This window comes from Tachyglossus aculeatus, chromosome X2 (genome assembly GCF_015852505.1).
Source record: "Tachyglossus aculeatus isolate mTacAcu1 chromosome X2, mTacAcu1.pri, whole genome shotgun sequence".
NCBI classification, from domain to species: domain Eukaryota; kingdom Metazoa; phylum Chordata; class Mammalia; order Monotremata; family Tachyglossidae; genus Tachyglossus; species Tachyglossus aculeatus.
Window position 1 is genome coordinate 12,031,739 of NC_052100.1, and position 7,720 is coordinate 12,039,458.

Here is a 7,720-nt window from a genome sequence, read left to right on the forward strand (position 1 = left end):
TTTGTGTGTTTGTGTGTCGCGTCTTAATTAGCTACGCGCCCCCCACCCCCTGAGACTTTAGCCTCAAGCAGCTGTTTCAAATGGCATTTGCATGCCTCCTGACCCCACCAACGTGGCCACCACTTTGGATAGTATGAAGATGGTGCCTGAAACAGACCTTCCCCAGAATGATAGCTGTGGCATGCACAGCATCGGAGGGCCCTGTGCGTACACAGGGGCTATCTAATATTTCTCCACCCTGTAAGGGAAAGAGGGTGGCTGATGAAAGAGCTGGTGAGGGGAGGGGGAAAGACCATGAGGGGTCACGCACTTGGAGCTAAGCTCCACCCTCCAGAGGCTGCCCTGGCACTGCTGCCCCGGGTACCACCACTCACCCACATCCTACCAGCAAACACACCCCCAGGGACAAGGCAATCATAGGGGATTGGCAGCCTGGGGAAGGAGCCTGAATAGCCCAAAGCCAACAGATGAGGTAACTATGGGATTTCCTATGCCTCTCCTCCCCCTGACTCCCTTCCTGGTAATATCTGGCATGAGGGGGGTTGAGGATGGAGGGGTGGGGAAGGGGGGGCTTGAAGTTGTGGAGGTGAAGGGCGGGGGCCTCCCTGGCAGCTCTCTCAGGTGCAGCCATGCTCATCCTTACCCCTGAACTTGTTTGGCCTGGTCTGAGGTCCCAGGTGGCTGAATCCCCAGGTACTGGAGTTATCAAAGCTGCTGATCTAAAACCTCCAACCCCCGGCCACCAAATCTTCTTCCCCCTAACAGCAGCTCATGTTAGCCCCTCACCTTGGGTTTGACAGCAGGATATCAATCATTGCACCACCCCAGTTCAGATGAGCAAGCAAGGTGCTCTTGGCTCTTAGCCTGGGGTTGGAGGTTTCCTGAAGAGCCAAAGGAGAAGGGAAGCCCCACACAGCAGTCCATTGGATGTTGATCTGACCCTGCCTGTGAGGCTCTTGCCACCTTTAAAAATCTTTTTTATTCTACTTAGCATATCCATGCCAACAAGAGCTCTTCTGTTGAAGATACTCCATAAATGCTTGGCTTTGGGACCTCCAAGAATTAAAGAACCTGTTTATAAGGTAACATGAAAAGAGCTGATCTTTTAGGGCCTGTTTCTTTCATTCATGATTTCAACCTTCCTGATGCTCCTCACAAACATCTTAAATTGCTATTGAACATTCTGATCCATAGTTTGGGGGAAAGAATGGTATTTTATTGTACCCAACATGGGCTAAGTTCAACTGTATTAACTAAAAGTTACAGTTGGTTCAAAGGGCAAAATAGTGAGCACACTTAAGGAGAAATCAGTGGTGTTAACAACATGAGGGTCTCAGACTCACCTTTAATGGGCAGATGGAGGATCTGAAATAGGTGTCATCCTCCCATCCCTGGCAGCATTCAAAACACCCGGATTTTCCAGGCCTGGGGACTGAAAGATGTCAGGTGCTGGGCAGGAAAGAATTTCAGTAAAAAGTGGAAATGTGACCAGTGGTACCGACACTGTACTTAAGGCCAACAATGTTCATTTCTAGCATTTCACCTATAAGGTGGGAAGGCAGGAAAAAAACCCAACCTGTCTTTGTGGATTAGTCTAATTTCCCAGGGTTAATTCTAAAGGATGCCTACCCTTTCTACACGTCTCTAATAGTGTTGGAAAATATAGGCAAACGACTTTTTCTATGACCACCAAACTGGTAAGAGCAGGGGCTGGGGAGTTAAAGGACCTAAATTCTAATCCTGGCTCTGCCACTTGCCTGCTGTGACCTTGGGCAAGTCATTTCACTTCCTCTGTGCCTCATCTGTACAATGAGGGTAAAATACCTCTTCTTCCTCCCTCTTAGACTGTGAGCCCCATGTGGGACAGGGACTGTCACATAACTTCTCTGTGCTTCAGTTACCTCATCTGTAAAATGGGGATTAAGACTGTGAACCCTATGTGGGACAGGGACTGTGTCCAACTTGATTATCTTGTGCCCACTCCAGCGCTTAATACAGTACCTGGAACATAGTAAGCACTTAAATGCCATAAAACCCCCCAAAGCCCAAATGCCTATTATTGTCATCATCGTTATTATTATTACTATTCTTATTATTGACTATTAAGGGGGAAGGTCAGAGGTCTTGCCAAACCCCTAAGTCAAAGTGCAATGTAATATTTGGGAAAAAAATTAGTATCTTTTTGTCCCTTGGAAATAAGCTAAGGCAACTTTACAGGTAATCATTCACCTGTTTTCTGGGGTAAATGAAAGACTTTCTGAAAGAGTGGTCAAAGGATGCAGATTTCACATCACTTTTAATGTCATTATTTTACTGACCCAATGCCTTTCCTCTGGAGACCATATTTGTTTTAATCCTTGTGACTTTTTTAGGGAAAGGGTGAGCTGATCAAATTTGGGTAGGCTGGAAAATTTTTAGGATTTGCTATAGGCTATTAGTGGGTTGCATAGAGAAGCAGCGTGGGCTCGGGAGTCAGAGGTCATGGGTTCTAATCCCACCTCTGCTACTTGTCTGCTGTGTGACCTTGGGCAAGTCACCTAACTTCTCTGTGCCTCAGTTACCTCATCTATAAAATGGGGATTGAGACTGTGAGCCCCACGTGGGGCAACCTGATTACCTTGTATCTACTCCAGTGCTTAGAACAGTGCTTGGCACATAGTAAGCACTTAACAAATACCATCATTATTATTATTTGTGAGTTTGCTCCCTTGAAATATCCTAGATTGAAGTTCCCAGAGCAGGTACACACAGAGCATGACTATGTGGAGAGCGCTTGTCTTTTGGCGGGGCATACTGGGTGGGAGAACAGGCTTGGAGTTGGGGAGGAAAGGTGGGCTTTATGATATGGACTGTTTTCCTGGACTTGGACTAGGACCTATCCATAAAGATCGAAGTCTTGCTCTCTCCGCCTGATTTTAGCATCCTTACTGTGTAGGGAGCAGGAGAATACTTGTATATATTTGTACAGATTTATTACTCTATTTTACTTGTACATATTTACTATTCTATTTATTTTGTTAATGATGTGCATATAGCTTTAATTCTATTTGTTCTGACGATTTTGACACCTGTCTACGTTTTGTTTTGTTGTCTGTCTCCCCCTTCATCATCATCATCAATCGTATTGAGCGCTTACTGTGTGCAGAGCACTGTACTAAGTGCTTGGGAAGTACAAGTTGGCAACATATAGAGACAGTCCCTACCCAACAGTGGGCTCACAGTCTAAAAGGGGGAGACAGAGAACAAAACCAAACATACTAACAAAATAAAATAAATAGAATAGATATGCACAAGTAAAATAAATAAATAGAGTAACAAATATATACAAACATATATACAGGACATATATACATATATACAGGGGGATGTATATATATATATATCCCCCTTCTAGACTGTGAGCCCGTTGTTGCCAACTTGTACTTCCCAAGTGCTTAGTACAGTGCTCTGCACACAGTAAGCGCTCAGTAAATGTGACTGAATGAATGAACGAATGAGAAAAACATTGGGTTCCAACCTCTCACTTTCTTCAATTGTGAGTCCCTTGAGACCAGGGACCAGGCCTATATCTCATCTATATATTTCTTTCCCAGCACTTAGTAGAGTGCTTTGTACATAGAAAGTGCTACAAAAATGCTCTTAATAATTATGGTACTTGTTAAGCGCTTACAATGTGCCAAGCACTGTTCTAAGCACTGCGATAGCTTACAGGTTAATCAGTGCACAGTCCCTGTTCCACATGGGGTTCACACTCTTAATCCCCATTTTTTTATGGATGAGGTAACTGAGGCCTAGAGAAGTTAAATGACTTGCCCAAGGTCACACAGCAGACAAGTGGCAGAGTGGGATTATAACCCAGGTCCTTCTGAATCCCAGGCCCGTGCTCTATCCACTAAGCCACACTAGTCCTATGACTACTACTAGAGGGAAATGTAAGCAGTTATTTGCCCTCTTGACAGGAAAAGTGCCAAAGTAGTAGTGTTATTATTACTACTGGCCACTATTGGGCATCCAGCATAGTGCCCAACATGAAGAAGGCTAATAAAAGGGTCCAAACATTTTGAAGTCACCAAACGATGGTGGGGGTGAATTTCATAAAATCTACTCTGAAAAAAATCCAAATGATGATGATGATGATAAAAAACTAATGAAATGATAAAAGTGCTTAGTATAGTGCTCTGCACATTGTAAGCACTCAATAAATGATTGAATTTATCCCCCCCTCCATCCCCCCATCTTACCTCCTTCCCTGCCCCACAGCACCTGTATATGTTTGTACATATTTATTACTCTATTTATTTATTTACCTTACTTGTACATATCTATTCTATTTTATTTTGTTAGTATGTTTGGTTTTGTTCTCTGTCTCCCCCTTCTAGACTGTGAGCCCGCTGTTGGGTAGGGACTGTCTCTATGTGTTGCCGACTTGTACTTCCCAAGCACTTAGTACAGTGCTCTGCACATAGTAAGTGCTAAATAAATACGATTGATGATTTATCTTGTACATATCTATTTTATTTTGTTAGTATGTTTGGTTTTGTTCTCTGTCTCCCCCTTCTAGACCGTGAGCCCGCTGTTGGGCAGGGACTGTCTCTATGTGTTGCCGACTTGTACTTCCCAAGCGCTTAGTACAGTGCTCTGCACACAGTAAGCGCTCAATAAATATGATTGATTGAATGAATTAATTGAATGAATAACCCAACTCCTGGGACTTGCAGTGGTAGTTAGGGCTGGAACTTCAACTTGTTTCAGCCTGAAGTCATCAAATGGACAAATGGAATCAGGTGTTTGAGGAGGAATGTGGGCACTGACCTTTCCCCCTCCCTCGCTCCTCCACCTGGAAGAGAATTTCCCTGGCCTGCCTCATGCCTCTCCACAGTGCTATCCCTCTGGCCAAATATTCCCTTCTGTCTCTAGGTGTCCCTGTTGGATTTGTTGGAAGAATGGAAATCCTTTGAGGGGATTGGGCAGATTTTTTTTTTTTTAAATGTACTGCAGTCTTGGAAATTGCCAGAGGAGGTGATTGGAATTGACACCGGATTCGAGTATTTTCTCTTTCAGAGCACCCCCAATGGGGGAGGGTTTGATACGTATCCAACACCTGAAGGTACAGCTTCATCTGGGCATTTATTAAGAATGGAAAAATAATGATAATAATGGTATTTGTTTTTTCAATCGTATTTATTGAGCGCTTACTATGTGCAGAGCACTGTACTAACTATTTGTTAAGCGCTTACTATGTGCTGTTCTAAGCGCTGGGGAGGTTATAAGGTGATCAGGTTGCCCCACGGGGGGCTCACAGCTTTAATCCCCATTTTACGCATGAGGTAACTGAGGCACAGAGAAGTTAAGTGACTTGCCTAAAGTCACACAGCTGACGGTGGAGCTGGGATTTGAACCCATGACTTCTGACTCCAAAGCCCGTGCTCTTTCCACTGAGCCACGCAGCTTCTCGAATGACAAAAGGGTGATGAAAAGGATTCTTTTTAAATTCCAGCAGCCTGGCTTTAGGCATTCCCGTGGGAAGCGCCTACCCAATAAGACTTCCTAGTATTTGGGGGAGATACCCCCTTTATAATGGGACACTTCTCCGCTCCTCACTGCTTATCTACATTTCATTCCTAAGAAATCATTTACTGTCCCAGGAAGCAAGGTCAAGCCCGAGTCAGGGGAATGAGGTGGAATAAAATACTTTGCTTCTTATCTGATACCTTTTAAACCCCTTTGGATAATTGGCTCCATTACTCATTACTCCTCCCTCATTCAGGCACGGTTTGTATCTCCTGTGCAGTCTGATGAATTTGTGCGAGGGTTGGTGGGGGGGTCTACTTGGTGGTAGAATAAACGAGATCCTAAGTCATCAAACTCAATATTTACTGCGAGCTTTTGACAGCCCAGGGATCTTCGGTACGAAGGATTTCCAAGCCCGAAATAGATCTTTTTGAGGCTTTGGTCCCGACCTGTTCAGAGGCAAGGGGACTGGATGGGTTGACCTCTGGAAGGGTCTATGATTAATAATACTGATGGCATTTGTGAAGCGCTTACTATGTGTCAAGCCCTGTTCTAAACAGGGTAATCAGGTTGGACAGTCTGTGTAAAATCCCCATTTTACAGACGAAGGAACTGAAGCCCAGAGAAATTAAGTGAGTTGCCCAAGTTCACACAGCAGATAAGTGGTGGAGGCAGAATTAGAACCCAGACCCTTCTGACTCCCAGGCTACTAGGCCATTCTGTGAGAAGACAATTGCCCCTGCCCATTCCTTTTTTTTTAATGGTATTTCCAGACCCTTCTGACTCCCAGGCTACTAGGCCATTCTGTGAGAAGACAATTGCCCCTGCTCATTCCTTTTTTTTTTTAATGGTATTTAAGTGCTTATTATGTGCCGGGCACTGTTCTAAATGCTGAAGTAGATACACCATAATCGGGTTGGCCACAGTCCATGCTCCTTCCTTCCTTCCTCCCTCTCTTTCTCTCCCTGCCGTCCTCCAAGAAGGGACAGCCTTGGAGATAGGGCACTGATCACCTAAGCCGGTAAAATTGCGGGGCGGAGAGGGGAGACACCTGTAAGCAGGAGGACCTGGGGGCTGATTATTATTTTTTTTCATTTTCTCCAGCCCGTTTTTATGATGCAAGCTCGTTGTAGACAGGAGACGCGTCTACCAACTCTGCTGTAGTCTCCCAATAGCTTAGCAGAGTGCTCTGCACACAGTCAGCGCTCAATAAACACCACCGATCGCTTGATTTTTGGAGGGGAATGCAGTTCTAGGGTGGCCACCTCCCCGGAGCCGTAGAGGAGGAGACGCCGGGGTGTTCTTTTTGCAAACGAAACTGCGTCCCCTTGGTCGCTTTTTTTTCTGGGGAGAGAGGGACCCCCCCGAGTCAGGCTGCAAAGGCGAGTTTCCAGGCCTTCGGACGCCCCAAGGCCGCCGCATCATCATCATCATCAATCGTATTTATTGAGCACTTACTATGTGCAGAGCACTGTACTAAGCGCTTGGGAAGTCCAAATTGGCAACATCTAGAGACAGTCCCTACCCAACAGTGCGCTCACGGTCTAAAAGGGGGAGACAGAGAACAAAACCAAACATGCTAACAAAATCAAATCATCATCATCAATCGTATTTATTGAGCACTTACTATGTGCAGAGCACTGTACTAAGCGCTTGGGAAGTCCAAATTGGCAACATCTAGAGACAGTCCCTACCCAACAGTGCGCTCACGGTCTAAAAGGGGGAGACAGAGAACAAAACCAAACATGCTAACAAAATCAAATCATCATCATCAATCGTATTTATTGAGCACTTACTATGTGCAGAGCACTGTACTAAGCGCTTGGGAAGTCCAAATTGGCAACATCTAGAGACAGTCCCTACCCAACAGTGGGCTCACAGTCTAAAAGGGGGAGACAGAGAACAAAACCAAACATATTCATAAAATAAATCATCATCATCATTTATTGAGCGCTTACTATGTGCAGAGCACTGTACTAAGCGCTTGGGAAGTCCAAATTGGCAACATATAGAGACAGTCCCTACCCAACAGTGGGCTCCCAGTCTAAAAGGGGGAGACAGAGAACAAAACCAAACATATTCATAAAATAAATAGAGTAATAAATGTGTCCATACATATATACAGGTGCTGTGGGGAAGGGAAGGAGGTAAGATAGGGGGAGAGGAAGGAAGGGGCTGCATGGGGGGGCCCCCCCAAGACCAGCCGGAG